At 39.3% G+C, this 20,467-nt stretch overlaps 1 protein-coding gene across 30 annotated transcripts in view; it reads right to left on the minus strand.

Annotated features, from left to right (window-relative positions):
- Positions 1-20,467, minus strand: part of Sox6 (SRY-box transcription factor 6) — a 608,765-nt gene that overhangs the window by 501,930 nt on the left and 86,368 nt on the right. Inside the window, exon 3 of one of the 30 annotated variants that reach the window (XM_087657881.1) lies at positions 17,828-17,936. The gene's annotated coding sequence lies outside the window, so the exon portion shown is untranslated. 30 annotated transcript variants of the gene reach the window in all.

Below are 20,467 nucleotides of genomic sequence, written 5' to 3' on the forward strand. Positions count from 1 at the left end.
AAAATACAAAGTTGTGTTCCTCTCCTCTGCTGAATTATGGACTTGTAAATTGATAACAAACCAATATGATATGAGTAGTAAAATATTAAAACTGATTTTATATATATGTATATGCATGCATGCTTAGGCTTACAAAGAAGCAGAAAATTATGACCTATGACCAGGGAAAAGTAAGTCACCCAGAAATTAAAAACAACAGATTTAACAGGTAAGTATGGTACATAGATATGTAAAATGCCAAGTGTTCAAAAATACAAACTTGTTGAAATGAAAAATGGAAGGTACAAAAATAACTTGTAAAGCAAAAAAGAAAATAATGGCCAGAGTGGAAGCACATCCGCTGTACCAACAATAGAACCTGATGAGGTAGCAATGCAACTATTCAAGATGAAGCACAGAGGAAAAGAAGAAGAAAATTAACAGGGCATCAAACAATCTAACATACATGGCAATCTCAAGAGAAAGGAGAAATCAAATGAAGAATCTACCCAAAGCTTTACAAATGTGGATAAAACTATAAATTCACAAGTCTGGGGACCTCAAAAAAAGCGCAAGAAGAATTAACAAGTGGAATCACTTGAAGAGAACACAAAAATATCATAATCAAGCTACTGCCCCAAAAATAGGAGAATAAATGCCTTAAAACTAACCACGAGAAAAGCTAATTAATGCATATAACACACTTCAGAAATGATGACAGCAGACTTTGCATTAGAAGCTATGTGAGTCCAAAGACCATGAGTCAACATCATTAACATACAAAAAAGTGGATGACTTTCTAAGCCTAAAGAAAATATCTTTCTAACACAAAGGCAAAACCCAAGCGTTTGTTCACACAGATAAAAGTTGACAGATAGTTCTTCATCAGTAAACCTACCCTATAAGAAATGTTAGAGTCAAATAAACTAAGCATTGATGCACCAAACAACATGTAGAGACAGCAGAAATGAAAACGCTTTTTCTAGGCATTTATTCACAAAGCATTGCTACCCCCTGCTTAGCTCTTTTAGCATGGCAGAGGTTTGGGGCATGTGTGTCCACACACATGCATCTAAATGCTCCATATAATATTCCTGAAAGTTATAAATGAAGATCTGAAAGGTTACAATGAGACCCCTGTGCCATAAGTAATCACAGCCTTTCTCTGGGCTGACATTTGTAAGTCAGGATTTGGTAAATATCACAGGTCTCTGACACAGTTTGAGAACCAGGAAAATTAAAACAGCATTGCATAATACCTATCTTAATGGGAATGAAAATCCTTAATTCTGAGAAGCAATACTGTATGAGTACATGGGCGATTTTCATACAATGGTAATTACTTCATTTCATAGTAAATATAATAATTACTAAATGTTAGTATCACCAAAAGGATTGAAGTCTAAACCTGAAGCCTGAAATTTATCATCAAAAATATTTTCTTTCTATCTGTTCCTTTAGAGACTACTCTACCTGACCCAACAGCAATTCATAACTACCCAGCATCCACTCCTCTCTGCTGAGATCATATTTTTAAAGAGGTACAGACTCCAGGAACATATAGCATGGATTTGCCCCTGGTTTGATCTGGCTCTAAAATGTTCCCTGAAGGCCATGTGTTGAGGCTTGGTGGGGAGATTATGTTGTTATTGGGAGTCAGTAAGACTAAAGAGTTTGTCTACTGGGGGCTGGGGATTTAGCTCAGTGGTAGAGCCCTTGCCTAGGAAGCGCAAGGCCCTGGGTTTGGTCCCCAGCTCCGAAAAAAAAGAACCAAAAAAAAAAAAAAAAGTTTGTCTACTGAAACAAGTCATGTCACAAAGGGACACATTTTTTTGTGGAGGCTTGGGTCAGTGGCTCTGGCTCTCAGCTTCCCAGCTGCCATGAGCTAGCACTTTGCTTTCCTGAATATTCCCCACCATGATTTTTCTACTTTGCAGACCCTAAAGAATAGGGCCAAGTGACTATGGACTGAACTCTCTAAAACTGTGAACCACGTCTTTCTCATCATAAGCCGGGTCTTTCAGGTAATTTTGTCACAGCAACAGAAATCCCAGGAAAAACATTAAAATAAAAATAAATTCATAATGGCAAGATAGGTGAGTTTCATTTCTGACTTACGAGCTTTGTTTTTCAAGCCCTTTGCCACTATCATCAAAAGCCTTCTATCTACAAGGTAAATAATATATGACTCTCAGTCAATGGGCTAATAAATGCCTTTTGGCTTTTAAAATGTTCATACTTGTCATCAAAGCTTTCCTTGCAATGTTACATATAACTTTTGTTATTTTCAACACTAACCAGTAAAAGTAAACACACAGAAAAGAGTAAAGCAGATAAAGTGCCTACAACCCTTTGAAATGAGATCTCTCAACCTTCTGTCATGTTCTTGCTCAGAGGAAGAACGATTCTCCTGATGTTTTACAACCTAGGGGAACCGCAATTAGATGAAAATCACTGCAAGAGTTTGGCATAGAATTTAGGACTGAGTGCTCTCTTCCTTCCCATTGAGTTCCCTTCTCTTTCAGCCACCACCAAATGTGTACCCCACGTCACGCATTGAGTCAGAGCAGTAAAGCAGGCATCACCCCTGCGCTCACAGGCATATGTTTGATTTTACCCAATACACACTAACTGTGACAGCTGATTATATGTTATCTGGCCCAACCCTTGATAATGATTTCCCTCAATTACCTAAAACTGTCCTATTCCCTTAACAACCTAACTATACCATAAATGTTGACAATTTCAGAAGACACAAAATAATCATTTCCTGTAAGCTACTAGAATTAAAATGAAATCTTTCAAAAGAGAGGTCAGATTGAACTTTCCAAAAAGCCCTACATGGAATGGAAATACAAATGCAGACGGAGAAGAGAAAAGAAAAGAACCCTTTGTACCTGCCAAAACTCCGCAGTTGAGCTCTCACTTTAGAAACCAGTTGTTGTGCACGTAGTGATATAATGATGGGGGGGGGGGGTAGTAATTACAATTAGGTGGCTATTTTGATTTCTCTTGCCATAGTATCTGCATTGAATGTCACTTGATTTGCACACACACAAAAAAACTATATATACAGGATTACTCCTATGAGTGCCTCATAGAGAAATGTCTACAAATGGAGGATATCTTCATTTAAATCACAAGCTGTTGGGACAAATTGAAAATTTCACAACCAAAAATAAACAGTCAAAAAACAAACAAACAAGCAAATGGAATTTATAGTATCAATAGCAAAATTCAACAATCTGAAAGAAAAGAATGTTTTAACTTGCACCTTAAAAACTTGACAATGCTATGAAAACTTATTACAGCTTTCAGTGTGTGCATTTAATCTAAATTACCACTAATTAGCTGATCATCTACCAAGATAGCTATAATTATTTCTTTTTCAAATCATTTTTTCTCAGGTGTGATATGTAATTTAAGCATGTGCTTCTCAAATAAAATATACTGTCATCATTATTATTACATATAGTTTTAAGCACATAAAAATTTTTACCAAAGAATTTTGACTACCAGAATGTTAAATCACTTTTTAAAATAGAAATATTATTAAACAGAAATTCTTTAACCAGGTACCTTTGACTACTTAGGTAAAATTATGAATACATTCATATTTGCCATGATTTAGTGACACTCCCATAGTTTTACATCCAGATGTGTTTAATATAAATAGTTCCCATAATCCTGACCTAGATAAGATGGCTGAGAAGTTGGCAGTAGAATGTGTGGATTCTCACATCTCCATTATCTATGTAATAAAGTTTTCCTGCATTTGATTCAAAGTGAAGTTGTATAACAAATCACGGCTGTGGGGCTGGGGAGATGGCTCAGTGGTTAAGAAACCACAGCTCTCATTTCTAGCTTATTACCTTCTAGCTCACATATGCAACAAAAGACCCTTGGCTGAACATACAGACACTGATCCCTTAGTGACAGTTCAAATAGTCAAAGTGACTGGGAACATGACTCAGATAATCAAGATAATTATCAAAAATTCATTATAGCCTGAAAGCAAGGAAGAAAACAAATTAAAACCACTGATACACAGGTCCCCAAATTAAGAGTCAATGAAGTGAAGGCTGTTACTGTGTGGTGGCTCACCATTCTCTCCTAGCCACACAATTCATACTTTTTCTCTCACTAAAACAAAATTACTCTGCTGGATCTTGTTTGGTTTGTTGTCTATCTGTTTTGAGACAAGACCTCAGGTTCCCCAGGCTGGCCTCAAACTCATTACATAGATAAGGATGGCCTTCAACTCCTCCAGCCTCCTGCTTCCCCCTCCCAAGTGCTTCGATGGCAGCATATGTGACCATGCCTGACTCCACTGTGCCTGTCATCCCAACTTCCAAATGCAATTAAAGCACAGCCTAAAACCCTTCTTTCTATGAGTTATTCGAATACAACCACACGATTACGCAGAGAATTGGCCTGAAAAACAAATATTTTTAACCTATACACGTCTCTACAACCTTCTCTGTGTACATTAAAACATTTAATGATCCAGTCAAATAAAGTACCCAGTATGAGGTCATGTAAGATGGCTTTCAGAAGATAAAAACATCTTATTCTAATCACAAATTTACTTGTAAACACTTGGTGATAACATTTACTTGTTCCTCAGGATTATTTTTATTTTTAAAAAACATGGAAATTTAATTGATAAAACATAGAATGCACACAAATTTGATTTTGTGCCAATAAATAATCCAAAGGTCTCAGCTATGACTACTGATATGATTATAGGTAGACTCACAACAATATTTGCTGGCTTTACTCTCTGGCTGTTCATTATTTGTACACACTATGACTTGACTGCCACATTTGATTTTTCATTTTCACTGTCAATTTGAATGTGTTCCAAGTGTGGTGCTTCTCTTTAGCCATATTCAGTGCCTTGAACAGAACTCATAAACACATCTGTCTTTTACATAAAATTTCAAATCTCCATCTCAACTTCCCCTATTTACTGGAAAATGTTATTGAAGATGTCGAAGTGCCCTGAACATAGTTTGTGTATGCCCACATGAAGTGTGAGGACAGGCAGACAGAACTAGGAATCTTTTAATCTAGTATATGAACTGCATGTGACAGATTTCTTCACCTGTCCCTTTCCATTTTACCTCTATAACTTTTTCTGCCTACTTTACAACCTGAATTGTTCCCTTAATATATTCCTCATGAGAGACCTCCAGCAAACCCATTTCGCACCCAAATCTTTCCTTGACTATATACCACCCGTAGAATGTTCTTACTGGTTCCACCTTAACAATTTCCATTGTGAAGCTGGCAATCTCCACATGGAAGTTAATCTAAACAAAGTTCCATCCCCTCATCATTCTATAATTACTTTGCTTTTTTATAATTTTCTTAGGTGACTAACACAAATACCCTCATTTCTCACTTGAAATCTTACCTTTATGATTACAAATTATAACGCTGGCAACTGCCTTATTTATTAGTTATAAATAAACAGTAATATCAGTAATGTTATCATAGTTAGGTCTTACAAAGCCATGGAAATCTTTCCTGTCTCATGTAGCACAAGAATTGCTCCTTTTTCAGACCTAAGTACCATCATTGTACTTGAGGTAACAGAGAGACCCCACAGCCCTTTTGTTACAGAGCTACATCACAATGACTTACAAAGGCCGGCTTGGTGATAAAGGCAGGCTTGAGCTCCACCAACTCAAGACCCCGCACATTTCACATACTGGCTCTGCCCTTAACAACTCAAAGCACTATTTCAAAAACCCAATGTCTTAAATACTTTTTTGACACGTGTTTTCTAATTATCAAGAACATGTGAGTCCTGTTCACTTCACCAGACATTCAGGGATGAAGTTCATGACCTTGGGAACTGAAGCAAAAAGATGCATCGAGCTGACTCCCCAGGTCGGGAGTACAGCACAGAAAGCTCTATAAACTACCATTGCTGGCGAAACAACCAACTGCCCTGGTGGTCTCTGGAAAAGCTATTTTCTAGCACATGAAAACGTTTTGATCTTTCTCCTGCACAACACTCTCCAGAAAGACTACCTGTCTCTTTATCTTCAAGAGATGGGGGATTGCTCCCATGCCTTTCATGTCCTACTGAGCAGGAAAGATGAGTGTCTTCAGTGAAGCTGCCCACTAGGTCTTGTAAGCAGTGCTCTGCTCCTAGGAATTTCTCACGAATCCCTTTGGGAATTTTTGTTCACAGCAGAAGCTCCAGATTTCCAACCTTCAGGGTGAAGGGCTGCACTCTGGTCAACTGAGAAGGCAAGGCCCTGCATTTCAGCTGTGATTATGCAAAGATATAAGTCCAGGAACTGAAGGAAGCAAGGCGTTGTGAAAGCTAACCTTGTGAGCAAAGGAGCCTGCCGCTGTGTGTGCCTCTCCTGATCTAACACCAAGAGTTCTCAGCTAAATAGCAGCCTTTCCTTCAGAGTGAAACACAAAGCCTTCTCACAGTGCTTGCATTTGTGATACATCTGTAAAAAGTGGCTTTTTTAGCATCAGAAAGCATTTTAATTGTAGTAAACTGAACAATGCTGAAATTGTTTGAAGAGGAGATTAAATTTAATGAAATTCACAAACAACCCCTTTTAGAAAGTAACAACAATTTTTGAACATTAAAGAAGAGCTCATTATATCAAGACAGCTCCACTGTGAAAAGCGGTCTGACTTCAATCACTGCATATCCACATGTTAATGAACTTCTGTGTAAAAGCAGGCACCGAGAGGGAAGTAATAGGAACACTGTCTCCATGAGTGTTTGCGAGAAGAAAAAAATCTCCTTTAATCAATAAAACACCTTCTCACATGCACCTTAGTACTGACTAGGACTCTCTCAAAGGACACAAAAGGAAGATGCTGCTTGAAAGTTTCTTTAAGACATTACACAGCTTGCACTTTCTTCAGGGTTCACATGCTGTCAGCAACCAGGCTCCAAAGCCTTTCAAGTTCCAAAAGAAACAGCCTAGTACAATCTTCATCACCATCATTCCAGGGCCACCCCTGACCAAACAGACAAATCTGACACTGAAGAATAAGAGGCAACCAGTGACCTTTGATTAGGACCATGGGCCTCTATTATAATATAATGCCTCGTTCCTGGCTCTCTGGGACCAACAAGGAAGCATGTTTACTGACTAAAAGGATGTCACTAGCAGGCTCATCCCCTCACAGTGATTTCCATCGTTAACCATTAAATTTTTCATTTGCAGCAAGTGGCACCAAGTGTTTTAAAAATAACCAAGACATAGAAAAGCAGTTTCCTACCCCGCAAATAAATGAATCATTTTACCCCCCAGCTCTCATCTATCTGTTACTGTCTTTCAGTCTTTATTAACTGTATTGTATTAATCTTCCAAAACTGTAAGTTGAACAATATTGGTTTGTTGCTATTACTTAGAGTCTAAAGAATGCTAATAATATTTCCTTTGAGCTCTGACTTCCCTAGGCTATTAGTGCACCAGTCATATGCCTGCCCAAAGAGTTTATTTTAATTAAAGCAAAGTTTTGAATTTTATGTTTATTTTGCCTTGCCTTTTACAATGTTCCCTGCCAAGGAAAAAAGGGGGTTCTCAGACTATAGCCATAGTCAGGATATTTTGGTCACGAACATTAGGTTGCCCTTAAGATCTCAAGAAAGTTCAATTATGAAAGTTCATACTGGGTATGGAGACAGGGTGGAAAAGTTTTCAAAGCCAGACCATCACGAATGCATTAGAATTGCACAAAGAAACTGTTCAAATAAAAGCTGGAATGGATAGGGATCTCTGGCTCTATGGCACACATACCTCACCAGCATTTCAATACAGCACAACATTAAAACATTCTGGTTCTAGCTGGGTGTTGGTGCGTGCCTCTACTCCCAGCACTTAGGAGGCAGAGGCAGACAGATTTCCGAGTTTGAAGCCAGCCTGGTCTACACAGTGAGTTATAGGACAAGCAATTCTAACTAGAGAGACCCTGTCTCTAAACAAACAAATCCAAAAAGAAAAGTAATTCCAATTCCTACTCCATGTACTAGCTAGCATTGTCATCCTTTATAGAGCCCAAACGTAGAAAATACTTGGAGATATATATATATATATAGATATAGATATAGATATAGATATAGATATAGATATAGATATAGATATAGATATATAGATATAGATATAGATATAGATATATAAATCTATTCTAGAGATGTGTGTGCACTTTGTAAACTTATGTAAAATATACACAAATTGGAAGGTAAGAATTAGAAAAGTGATCAGTTTATAATTCAAACTGGAACAGGGAAAGAAGAAAAGAGAAGGAAAGACAGAGAAGTGGAGGAGGGAAAGAGAGGAGGAGAAAGACGGAAAGATGGAAGGAGTGGAGAGGGAAGGAGAGAGAGGGCCTGCTGAATCATTCTGTCTAGTCTAGCAACTATGCAGTGACACCTGCCTGATCACATCATTCCACTGTTCTCAACGCCACTTTTTCAACACCAATGGTTGTAATACCTTGTTTAAGATAAACAAAGACACCAAACTGAGACAAATCCTGAGAAATGAATGCAAGGACTTGGCCCTTGCCAAGAGAAACTTACAACTTCAATCATTTGCCAAGTCAACTGAGTCAAAAGATTGAAGCTCATAAGGGCCTGGCTCTTGATTCTACACTGCTGTATCTCAGCACTAGAAAAATAGGCACACAACCAAAAATGTTTTAAAAATACATATTGTCAGAGGCTTGAGAGATGATTCAGTGGTTAAGAATACTTGCTGCTCTTCCAAAGGACCAAAGGTGAGTTGCCAGCACCCACAGAAAATGGCTTACCTGTAACCCTCAGCTCCAGGAGATCCTATGCTCTTGGCCTCCATAGACATCTGCACATACATATGCATACATACACATAAATAAAAACAAATCTCAAAATAAGAAAAATATTCATTTTTTTCCATATTGTCAACATGAGCGTTTTCTGATCCAGGGCAGTGGTTCTTAAGACATGATTATAGGATTTTTCCAGGGGTTTTCAAGGTAAATTTTTTTCATAATAAGGGTAAAATGTCCTTCTTACTCTTCTCTCTGTATCCAGAGGCTGCTCAATGACATCATTCCTCTAGAGATAACTGTACTCTTTGTTGTGCATCAACAGATCAGAGACTTCCAAGTCTAAAAGGATGGAGTAGGACCCGTTTCCATTGTCTCTCCTTTATGAACAACTAACACAAATGTAAGAAGACACCCGCAGGTAGGGAAAAGTAGACTTAGCCAAGAGAACTCACAATACTGCTGTGACTTCCCCAGCTTTCTCTCATCTGCATCTTTCCCCGGGAGCTAAAGATGCAAACAGTCAAGGAACACCAATAGACACAGGCAAAACTCATCCTAAATACAACCTAGGAAACCAGTACACCCAGACAAACATGGCCCAAGAGCAGTTTGTTCTCCTCAGCATAAGGACCAGGAAATTGATAGCCTTAGACAAGACAACCCATTCTACAATAACCACTCTGACTTCAAGTAGACACTGGAAAAGAAAAGGTATGGTAGTGCCCTCCCAAGTGATTCAAACAAAAGCCACATGTAAACTTGAGTCCCACTCTCTCATGGTTGTAATTGAGGCTCTGAACATCACTCTCCCATCCCAGAAGTGTCAGAAAAGGCCAGGGAGAGGCCTAGGACCTTTACCCTGCCAGTCAATAACTGTCTCTCTGGCTGTGCTGTCCCATGTTGGGGCATCCTCCCACTCTCACTGAAGTGATATCATAGGGTACCCACAGGACCACTACCCATTGACAACAGGTCATTTCCACTTGAATGTCAGTGAGAACCATTCTGGGAGTGAGAACTGTTCACCCAGCAAGAACAATGATCTTGTCACAAGCTGGGCAGCTGAACTGCTAAATCCATCTAGCAGTAAAAGAGTACCGTCCTTCCCTGCTACACAAGGATTTGGCCAATGCAGGTTTTGTCATAAGATAGTACCAAGATATCCAGGTTAATGCATTCTTTGAAAATGCATTGTCAATATACAAAGAACTCAAGAAGTTAGACCGCAGGGAAACAAATAACCCTATTAAAAAATGGGGTTCAGAGCTAAACAAAGAATTCACAGCTGAGGAATGCCGAATGGCTGAGAAACACCTAAAGAAATGTTCAACATCTTTAGTCATAAGGGAAATGCAAATCAAAACAACCCTGAGATTTCACCTCACACCAGTGAGAATGGCTAAGATCAAAAACTCAGGTGACAGCAGATGCTGGCGAGGATGTGGAGAAAGAGGAACACTCCTCCATTGTTGGTGGGATTGCAGACTGGTAAAACCATTCTGGAAATCAGTCTGGAGGTTCCTCAAAAAATTGGACATTGAACTGCCTGAGGATCCAGCTATACCTCTCTTGGGCATATACCCAAAAGATTCCTCAACATACAAAAGAGACACGTGCTCCACTATGTTCATCGCAGCCTTATTTATAATAGCCAGAAACTGGAAAGAACCCAGATGCCCTTCAACAGAGGAATGGATACAGAAAATGTGGTACATCTACACAATGGAATATTACTCAGCTATCAAAAACAACGAGTTTATGAAATTCATAGGCAAATGGTTGGAACTGGAAAATATCATCCTGAGTGAGCTAACCCAATCACAGAAAGACATACATGGTATGCACTCATTGATAAGTGGCTATTAGTCCAAATGCTTGAATTACCCTAGATCCCTAGAACAAACGAAACTCAAGACGGATGATCAAAATGTGAATGCTTCACTCCTTCTTTAAATGAGGAAAAAGAATACCCTTGGCAGGGAAGGGAGAGGCAAAGATTAAAACAGAGACTGAAGGAACACCCATTCAGAGCCTGCCCCACATGTGGCCCATACATATACAGCCACCCAATTAGACAAGATGGATGAAGCAAAGAAGTGCAGACCGACAGGAGCCGGATGTAGATCGCTCCTGAGAGACACAGCCAGAATACAGCAAATACAGAGGCGAATGCCAGCAGCAAACCACTGAACTGAGAATAGGTCCCCCGTTGAAGGAATCAGAGAAAGAACTGGAAGAGCTTGAAGGGGCTCGAGACCCCAAAAGTACAACAATGTCAAGCAACCAGAGCTTCCAGGGACTAAGCCACTACCTAAAGACTATACATGGACTGACCCTGGACTCTGACCCCATAGGGAGCAATGAATATCCTAGTAAGAGCACCAGTGGAAGGGGAAGCCCTGGGTCCTGCTAAGACTGAACCCCCAGTGAACTAGACTATGGGGGAGGGCGGCAATGGGGGGAGGGTTGGGAGGGGAACACCCATAAGGAAGGGGAGGGGGGAGGGGGATGTTTGCCCGGAAACCGGGAAAGGGAATAACACTTGAAATGTGTATAAGAAATACTCAAGTTAATAAAAAAAAAGAAAAGAAAATGCATTGTCAAAGAACTAGAAAGCTCTCAGATTAAATGAACAAGTCAATCAACAGATAGTAACACCTAAATATTAGAATTGTCTGGCAATCATGTCAAAGCAGCCATGATTTAAGAAAGTGTTAAATGTCCTACACAGGAGGAAGCTGTGGGCCAACATGGAATAGTGGGATCCTGTATCATTTCCTTGTCCACAAGGATTGGCAGCAGTGAGTGAACATTTAGTTCAACCAGCCAGCCCAGAAGACCCACAGACCAAGGATCAGCTGGTGAAAGCATGCCATGTTGGTCTCACCCTGCATCAGGCCCATAGTGAGGTGCCCCACAGTGAGAAAATACACCAGGGTAAACACTCACAGGGACTTTAGTCTAGAAGGGCTCAGGGTGAACAGCATTCATAAGCAAATGCACAGACCATGGTATCTCTGTGAGCCCATTGCAATGGTCCCTCAAGGCCAATGCATGGCCATGAGGAATGACCCTTCCAAGCGCACTCTCTTACCCTGGAAATCCTTCATCACCAAGAAGTGAGACATATCTCCTAAAAACTCATACTGGCAGCCCAGGTAACATCTCAGAAGTCTACAGAAAGAGAAAGCCAGAATCAGCATGACCAAAAGAAGAGTTTGATGATTTTTGCCAGTCTCCACAGGGTCCATGGCAAGGTACAACTCTCAGGCATCCTAGCAAACAGGACCAAGGAAGCTATAGAGCAAAATATTGAATAGAAAAGGTAATGTGATAAATTTTCAGTAAAGCAGAAAAAATTGAAAACTTTTAGAACTGCAAAGTATAGTAATTAAAGTAAAATATTTTAATAGAGGGGATTTATTAAGACAGAAAGGACAGAAAGACCAGTGTCTCTAATAGAAAACAGTAGGATGCATCCAGTCTACGCAGCAGAAACAAGTGAGCGTCAAAAAGATGAGCCAAGGCTCAAAAACCATTGGGAAACACCATGTCAGTTACAGGGAGACAAAGTTCACCCAGCAGCAGGTTTCTCATCAGAAACCCTCAAAGCCAGAAGGGAGTGGCCTGATATTTGTTAAGTGCTAAAAGACAGACAAAACCCTACACATTGAAACATTCTTCAGGAATGTGGGTGAAATCTAAACATTTCTCAGAAGAAAAAATGAAGAGAGTTTATCCAAAGCAAGATCACACACAAAGAATGTAGAAGGAAGTTCTTCAAGCAGAAAGGACACAAAACACTGAAAGGTTAGGAAGAAAAGTCCACGGAAGGAGCTTAGTGGTAAAGTGTTTAACTAACTTGCATGAGGCCTTGAGTTCAACCCTGGGAGGGAGCATAAGAGGAAAACATGAGTAAATCAATCAACTTTTCCTTCCCTTCTTGAGTTTACTGGATTATATAAAGCACACTACTCAAGGTGCATCACAAGGAAGCAAAGTAATGAGACCTGTGGTCCGCATTCCACTTGGACTACCACAACCACTATCCTAGCAGTGACAGCTGTCAGAGCTGCACCAGAATCATGGGAAAGACAGACCTCAAGTATGACCAAGAGAAAATAAAGTTGACAGAATGCTCAAGCTAGCTACATAATACCCATTTGTTAACAAGTGTCTCCAGATCACATACCAAGATGCATTACAAACTACTTTAAAATGAGTCCCAAGGAGATGAATCAGTCAGTTCACAGGAATCCTAGTCCAATCTCTAGAACCTACATTCAGATGAAAAAAATGACGATGATTGATTTCAGAAGGAGAAGTGGGAAATGGAGGGATATAACATGGGAGGGAAGAGAAACCGGATGCATAGTGGTATATTACATTTTAGTTATATTTTAATTAAATAAGAACTTGAATGGGGGAAAGTATTGGACACTTATAATTCCAGCACTAGGAAGGCACAGACAGATAGATACCTGGTGCTCCCTGGCCAGCCATCTACCCTGCCTGGAAAGTTCCAGACCACTGAGAGATCCTATCTCAAGAACAGGATGTACTGCTCCTGATCAATGACAGCCAAAGTTGTCCTCTGGCCTACACACACACACACACACACACACACACACACACACACACACACACACACACACACACCTGCACATATACACAAACTAATTTTAAAGAATTGGTAGACAGCATGTTCTCTGACTAACATGAAATGAACCCAGAAATCAATAGCAGAATAACAAACCCTTGGAAACCATGTAATGTGTAGATCAAAGGTGAAATCTCAAAAATAACAAAGAATTCCCAAACTAGATGAAAACATAAAACATGTGGGGGATGGCTAACACAAGGTCGAACAGGACTCCATAGCACTGAGCACACACATAAAACAAGTGTCCTAGCAGCAACTCTTACCTCAAGGACCCAGAGAAAAGGGGCATGGTTAACCCAAAGGAAGCAGAAGAGAAGAAACCAATAAAATTAAACAGAAAAATAATATCTAGGAAAATATTTATGGAATAAGGCTGGGAATGAGCTTAGTGGCAAAGTACTTGTTAAGCATGCGAGAGACCCAAGTTCAATCCCAATATACAAAATAATAATGGTAATCACTATAATAAAGCAAACAAATGTTTTCTAACTGTCATTAAAATTAACAAATCTGTATCAAAACTGACAAAGAAAGAGAGGAGATGTAAACTTGAGATGTCAGGAATGAGACCATCCACAGCACACCGGCATGGAGGAGACAGTAGATAAAGACACTGTGGGCTCTACATGCACAGCTTCGGCCGTGTGGGTGAACTAGAGCACTCCCTGCAACACAGTGCAACTCATCTAAAGTGGAGCACTTCCAGCAGCTCTGTAACTGCTAGGGCAGTTAAACGCACACATTTAAGTACTTCTCAAAAGAAATCTCCAAGCCCAAATATCTGTCCAGATGTAAAACAAACAATGACAGCAACTCTACACATCTCACATATAAAAAAAGAGGAGGAAATATACCCTAGAGCAGTCACAGTGCTTATATTATCTCAACACCAAAACAAACACCAAAAACTCACAGAAACATCGGCACCAAAGAAAAAAAATTTTAAAGGTTCCATCCAATATCCTTCAACAATCCTTGTCTTTGCATTAAAAAAATATTAAGGGGCTAGAAGATGGCTCAACAGGTAAAATGCTTACTACACAAGCCTAACAACCTGAATTAATGAATTCACACCATGTAAAAAGTTGAGTGCAGTAATGCAAGTGTCTATTATGCCAGGGCACCCTAACCAGAAGATTCAGATAACAGACCAGAGAATCATACTAGGAAGCTTGCAAGTCAGCTAGCCTGGGCCACACAGAAATAATCAAAAAGGTCCCTGTCTCACACAATGTGTAAGACATAGGCTAACAGTACACTGTGGCACATGCATGCCCCAATACACACACATACATGTAAGCATGCGTGCATGCACGCACGCACACGCACACACACACACACACACACACACACACACACCATACACACCATTCTAATGCTTTAATCATTAAATAAGCAACAATCATAATATACTATATACCACACACTCATCATACACTCTATTTTTTTAATGTTTTAAAACATTGAACCAGCATAAGTATATACTCTCTTCTTCATGGACCAAACAACTCTAATGTAAATGAAATCATCAACAGGGGAAATAATTCCAATGTAGTAAGTACCAAGTAAAATAGCCCACATGAACAAAAGCTTTTTTAAGTGTGCAAAGAGATACCATTAGTAAAGAGTCTAAGAGCCTCTGATTTAGGGCACTGGCTCTCCAGCTTGCTCAGAGTAACCTAAGGCAAACACTGAAAGCCTGAAGTATAGGCAACATCTACTTTGACTCACTTTCAAAGTCCAGTAAGACTGAGATTACCAGTCTCTACAATTGTTTAGTTATTATATGTTCTAGGAGAGTTAGAATCCTGTCCTTGTAACAGCACAATCTGAAGAATGAACCATCAATGTAGCATTGGGGTATATTCAGCTAGGGGTATCTTTATTAAATGGGATCATTCCTGCTGAAGGAAAAAAATAGACTAAGTCTCTGAGATTGATATATTGCACCACATCCAGAGTTCAACCAAACTCCTATTATCCTTCTTCTTCTTTTTTTAGCTCTCCAGCACTCTCCCTTCAAGAAATACACATGACAGAGTAGAGGAGGAAATGTGGGGGAGACAAGTAACAATATAGATCTTTCTAAAAGTCATATGGAAACCTACTCCTGTAGGAGAATGTGTGTGTGTGTAATATATATATATATATATATATATATATATATATATATATATACATGAGAGAGAGAGAGAGAGAGAAAGAGAGAGAGAGAGAGAGAGAGAGAGAGAGAGAGAGAGAGAGAGAGTTGAGTTACTCTATAACAGGTCAACAATGCCCCTATACTACATATCACTAGACATCTATTAGATAAAATCCAATGTCTGGAGTAGGTTTCCTCTTTTGGAATTGTTAGCTCATAAGGTCCCATAACCCACCCCCAAAACATTACTACTGCCAATGTTCTTGATTACCCTCTAGAACTTGAGCCTACTGTCACATAGTTGAGTTATTGAACATGGAAAAATAAGCTGATAATGATCTAGAAGCTTCATTCCTACTTCGTAGCTTTCATAGTGCTAGAAGGTCCTATGCATGCTAGATGATTTAAAAAATTATGATCAATAGTACCAAGCTGTGAACCCTGTAAGCTACAGTGATGATTTGGCAAGATAGGCCCTAGCACAATAATGGCATGAACACCATGGGAGTAACCAACCACTTTCTGATTTTATTTAATTCACACTCCTCAAGATGGAACCCATACATGGTATCATTATTGGGCCAAGATCTATCTATGGATAGACATGTCAAAGACCCTAAGAGAAAATATACTACTATTATTTTTTAAAACATAATATTAAACTGACTTTAATGACTTATTTTACCCATTTATCTTAACTCTCACCAGAGAAGCTTCTATTTGCAGTACATAATTATTAACACAGAGACCTACAACTTGCCAAGGTACTGAATAAGAGGCTTCAGAATGCTCAGCCCTAAAAAGAACCCATACGCTGCACTTCCTTCTCATAAGAATCAGGCAATTATTACGGAAGAAGGGGCAGAAAGAGTGTAAGACTAGACAAAAACTAGACAGAAACTATCTTATGGGCACACTATGGCAACTGCACATATGAACTAACAGTGGTTGAGACAGGATGCACAAAAATCTGTGCAAACCCAAGCCAGACCAAAGCCCTGAATGGAAATGGGAGTTAGACATGAAGTTCCAGCCCTAGCCAAGAAGCTTCTGGAAGAATGAATCATTTTTTTCTAAGAGTGCAGCCCCAAATAAGTCAACAGTTCTCTAGTAGAAGGCCACATATCTAAGAATATTTGGACAAATTGGTTCCAGTGGTTTTTTTTTTTTTACGATTGCAAAGTTGACTGGGTAGATAAGGAACAGATATGGGAACTAGACAGAACTAATAAAATAGTTTAATAATTTTATGAAAAGAAAGGAGAAATCAAATATGTTTAATATATTCATTAATGTGGCAATAATTATTTTAATAGAAAGTAAGTTAAGAAGCATGTGGAGAAACTAGAAGCATCATATTGTGCTGGTAGAAATGCCAAAAAAGTATAGCCACTGTGGAAAACTGTACATTAGCTCCTCAGAAAGGTAAACAGGATTGTCACATGCCCTGACAGCTCTATTGCTGCAAACACATCCAAAACTGAAAGTGGGGATCCAACCAAAACCTTGGACACAGATATCATGGCTGCACTACATGCAAAAGCCAGTAGGCAGAAACAACTCACATGACCATGTGTGCTATGGAATATTCCTAAATCTTTTTTTTTTCAGAGCTGGGGACCGAACCCAGGGCCTTGCGCTTGCTAGGCAAGCACTCTACCACTGAGCTAAATCCCCAACCCTCCTAAATCTTTAAAGGAAATATTGACATGTGCTGAAACATTCATAGACATAGAGACACTGTGCTAAGTAAAAACAGCTTGGGACGAAGGTTATAAATTCCATGACTGCATTTTTATGAAATTATCAGCAATAAATCCAGAGTCAGAAAGCAGATAACTGGATAGTGAGTGCTAGGGGAGGAAAGAAAAATAATTTATTGACAGGTTTTCTTCTCAGGTGAAGGAGTAGTCCAGGACCATGTAGGTGTGGTGACTGCACAACATGTGGATATAGTAAATATTGCTGGACCAGACCCTTCTATGCTGTGTAAATTTTACCCACAGAATTCATCACAGTGAAATTAAGGATATAAAGGCCCAGTGCCAATAATGAAAATTCCTATCATATGCATAAAAATAATACTTGAGAGTCTGTCACTCAGTCAGAACAAGTGTTCTCTCTTGTATGCTCCTACAATCCTTTGACCACTGCTCTATGAAAATGCCCACAGCATAAAAGACAGTATGTGGATGGCTTTCACACTGCCCACCTCCCTTCAGCTGTCTTTGACCTCACCTCACCTTCCTCACTCCTTGGTCTGCCTTCTCCTACTCCCTGGCGGCAAACGCTTTATTCTCTCTGCACACGTCCACAGGGCCTGGCAGTGTGGATGCTCACTAAGTCTGCCAACTGAAGGGAGGGAGAAACAAATCCATAAGTGCATGGCAGAACAGTCTGTGACCATCGTAAAGGTAAAAGTCAGTATCGAGTTACCTCTATATTTAGAGGTGGTAAATAGTTGTTACACTAAATTTACGCCAATCTGAGTATTTGTTCATTTTTTTAGCATGCCAACTCTCAGAACAATCTGAAATCCAAGTTAACTGTAATCTTTTTAATTTTTAAGAAAATGCATCTCAGCCCCTTTTTGAAAGGACTCAAAAAATGGTTAGCAGTAAAAATGGTTAGAGTTCACTTTATCCGCTGTTGTCCCCTTAAAAGGCAAAGAAATATGAATATTGGCCTGATCAGTTATTTTTAAATTTTCTTTTTAATTTTAATTTTTAAGAAAAAGCAGTTTAAACATGAGTATTATTCCTTTAACTGAATATTCACATAAGAAAAAGTAGATGATAAATTTTGTTTCTTAGATACAGCAGTGCACCAGTTTCTGAATGAGACTACTTAAATGATACTGTTTCTTTTACTTTACGTGATATGCAAAACACAGTCCAATCCAGTCAGGACTTTAAAGGTGCTTTGTTTGGTTTGGTTTAGTGTTTTGGTTTTGGTTTTGGGTTTGGTTTGGTTTGGGGTTGGAGCTGGGGTTTAGGTTTGGGTTTGGGTTTGGATTTGGGTTTGGTTTGGTTTGGTTTGGTTTGGGTTTGGGTTTGGTTTGGTTTTGGTTTTGGTTTTGAGATGGTATCACCTGTCCCAGGCTAGCCTCAAACCCACCAATAGCCAAGAATTACCTTTAATTTATAATCCTCCTTTCCCCTCCCCGCTCCCAAGTGCTGGGGTTGCAGGTGTGTCATCATTCCATGTCTGTGCAGTGAGTGCTGGGGATCAAAAGAGGACATTGTGCATGGCCCCAAGCAATTCACTCACTGGATACATCAGAAGGTTCAGACCTTGAAGGTCTTGCAGCTGGTTTTAGTCTCTCTCATCTCAGAAGGTGCAAACTCGCCTAACGACTGAGTAGACAGTGTCTTCTATCTCACTATTAAGGTCTCTGTGTTCAGAGAAACACTACTTTCTGTCTGTACGAGAGCTGGCAATAGTCAGCATTGATAAACACTTGTTGATTGGAAGGATCATTTAAGACTTACTTAAACTGAATGATAATGGATTTAGTAGGGATTTCTTATCGCTGGAGAGGTTTGGTAGGCAGAACATTTTTTCCAAAATGACTACTATGCCTCCTCAATTATAAGTACTGTCCAAATAGCTCTCTAAATGGATATCATGAAAGCCTTTATTTAGACACATTTTCCTTCTGATGTCCCTCTGCAGCCCCTCCCAGGAAGTGCTGCCTCCACCCACAGACAACAGCCCCCTTAAACATGACTGTTTTCTTTCTGGCAAATATTTCTCAAAGTTATTTCCAAAGATACTTCATTTAAATAGATGTAAAGCTTCAAGACATAATCCTACAAGATTAGGTCAATTATTATTTTCCTTTCTATCTCTGAAAGCACAACTCCATTTCTTCTAGCACTTTCTGTTAACTGCAGACACTCTCCAGCTTGTTCTTTTGTATTTGATGTGGCTTTATTTGTAGTTCTGTTTTGTGCTCTGCAGCTTCCTAAGACTATGCCTCGTAAGCACCACTTTGAAATTCTTATACTGGACAGTAAGACAACCTTTGTATTTGGTGATGGGCAGTTAGGGCAACCTTGCACCTATCTGCTGGATCAGTTTTGCAGACATTGTAACTCACCACATTTTAAAGTATTTTTTAAACCATTCACATAAGCTAAAGTATCTATACTTTGCCTCGGTGCCCTATGACACAGAACAAACTCAGTCTGTCAGTCAGTGGAAGTATTACAAACATCCAACACCCCTATGTTACATCCAGGCGGCTCAGGAAACCTTGCCAGTCCATATGGACTCTGGAGCTATGATCCTTCATAGCGTTTTGAATGAGGCTTTGCCTAATTGGTAAAAGCAAAAGAATTGAGGCAGTACTGAAAATACTAATTTTTCTATATGATTGATTATTGTTTATAAATGAGTAACCATGAATCTCAATATTCTCCCTTTTTCCTACCAAATACTGTAATTTTAAATTATAGTATTTTAAAAGAAAAATATTGAATATCCTTAAGCAGTTCTGAGGCAAGAAACCTTGGATGCTTTAATAGCTGTTAAGATATTTTTCTGTGAATGGTCAGATACTTCTTTCCTTTTTTGTTATGCCAAAATAAAATCAAACTAAAACATAGAAGGCATAAAAGCATTTTAGATAATGAAATCCACTTCAATCCGCCGTGTAGGTTAGCACATCCCACAACTGACAGGCACACAGCAGAGTTCCGGACATCGGCCTTTAATCATTCTAATGACATTAGCGGACAGAGAAGTGAAGCCCGGGACAGGGCAGGACCTTTGCCTTCTGCTTCCTAAGTGAGTGTTTTCATGGCTATATTATACGTTAGTCTGAAAAGGAAGTAAACTATCTTTAAACATAATCAAAAGCACAGGATCTATAAAGATTC

Source organism: Rattus norvegicus, chromosome 1 (assembly GCF_021556685.1).
Source record: "Rattus norvegicus strain SHRSP/BbbUtx chromosome 1, alternate assembly SHRSP_T2T, whole genome shotgun sequence".
NCBI classification, from domain to species: domain Eukaryota; kingdom Metazoa; phylum Chordata; class Mammalia; order Rodentia; family Muridae; genus Rattus; species Rattus norvegicus.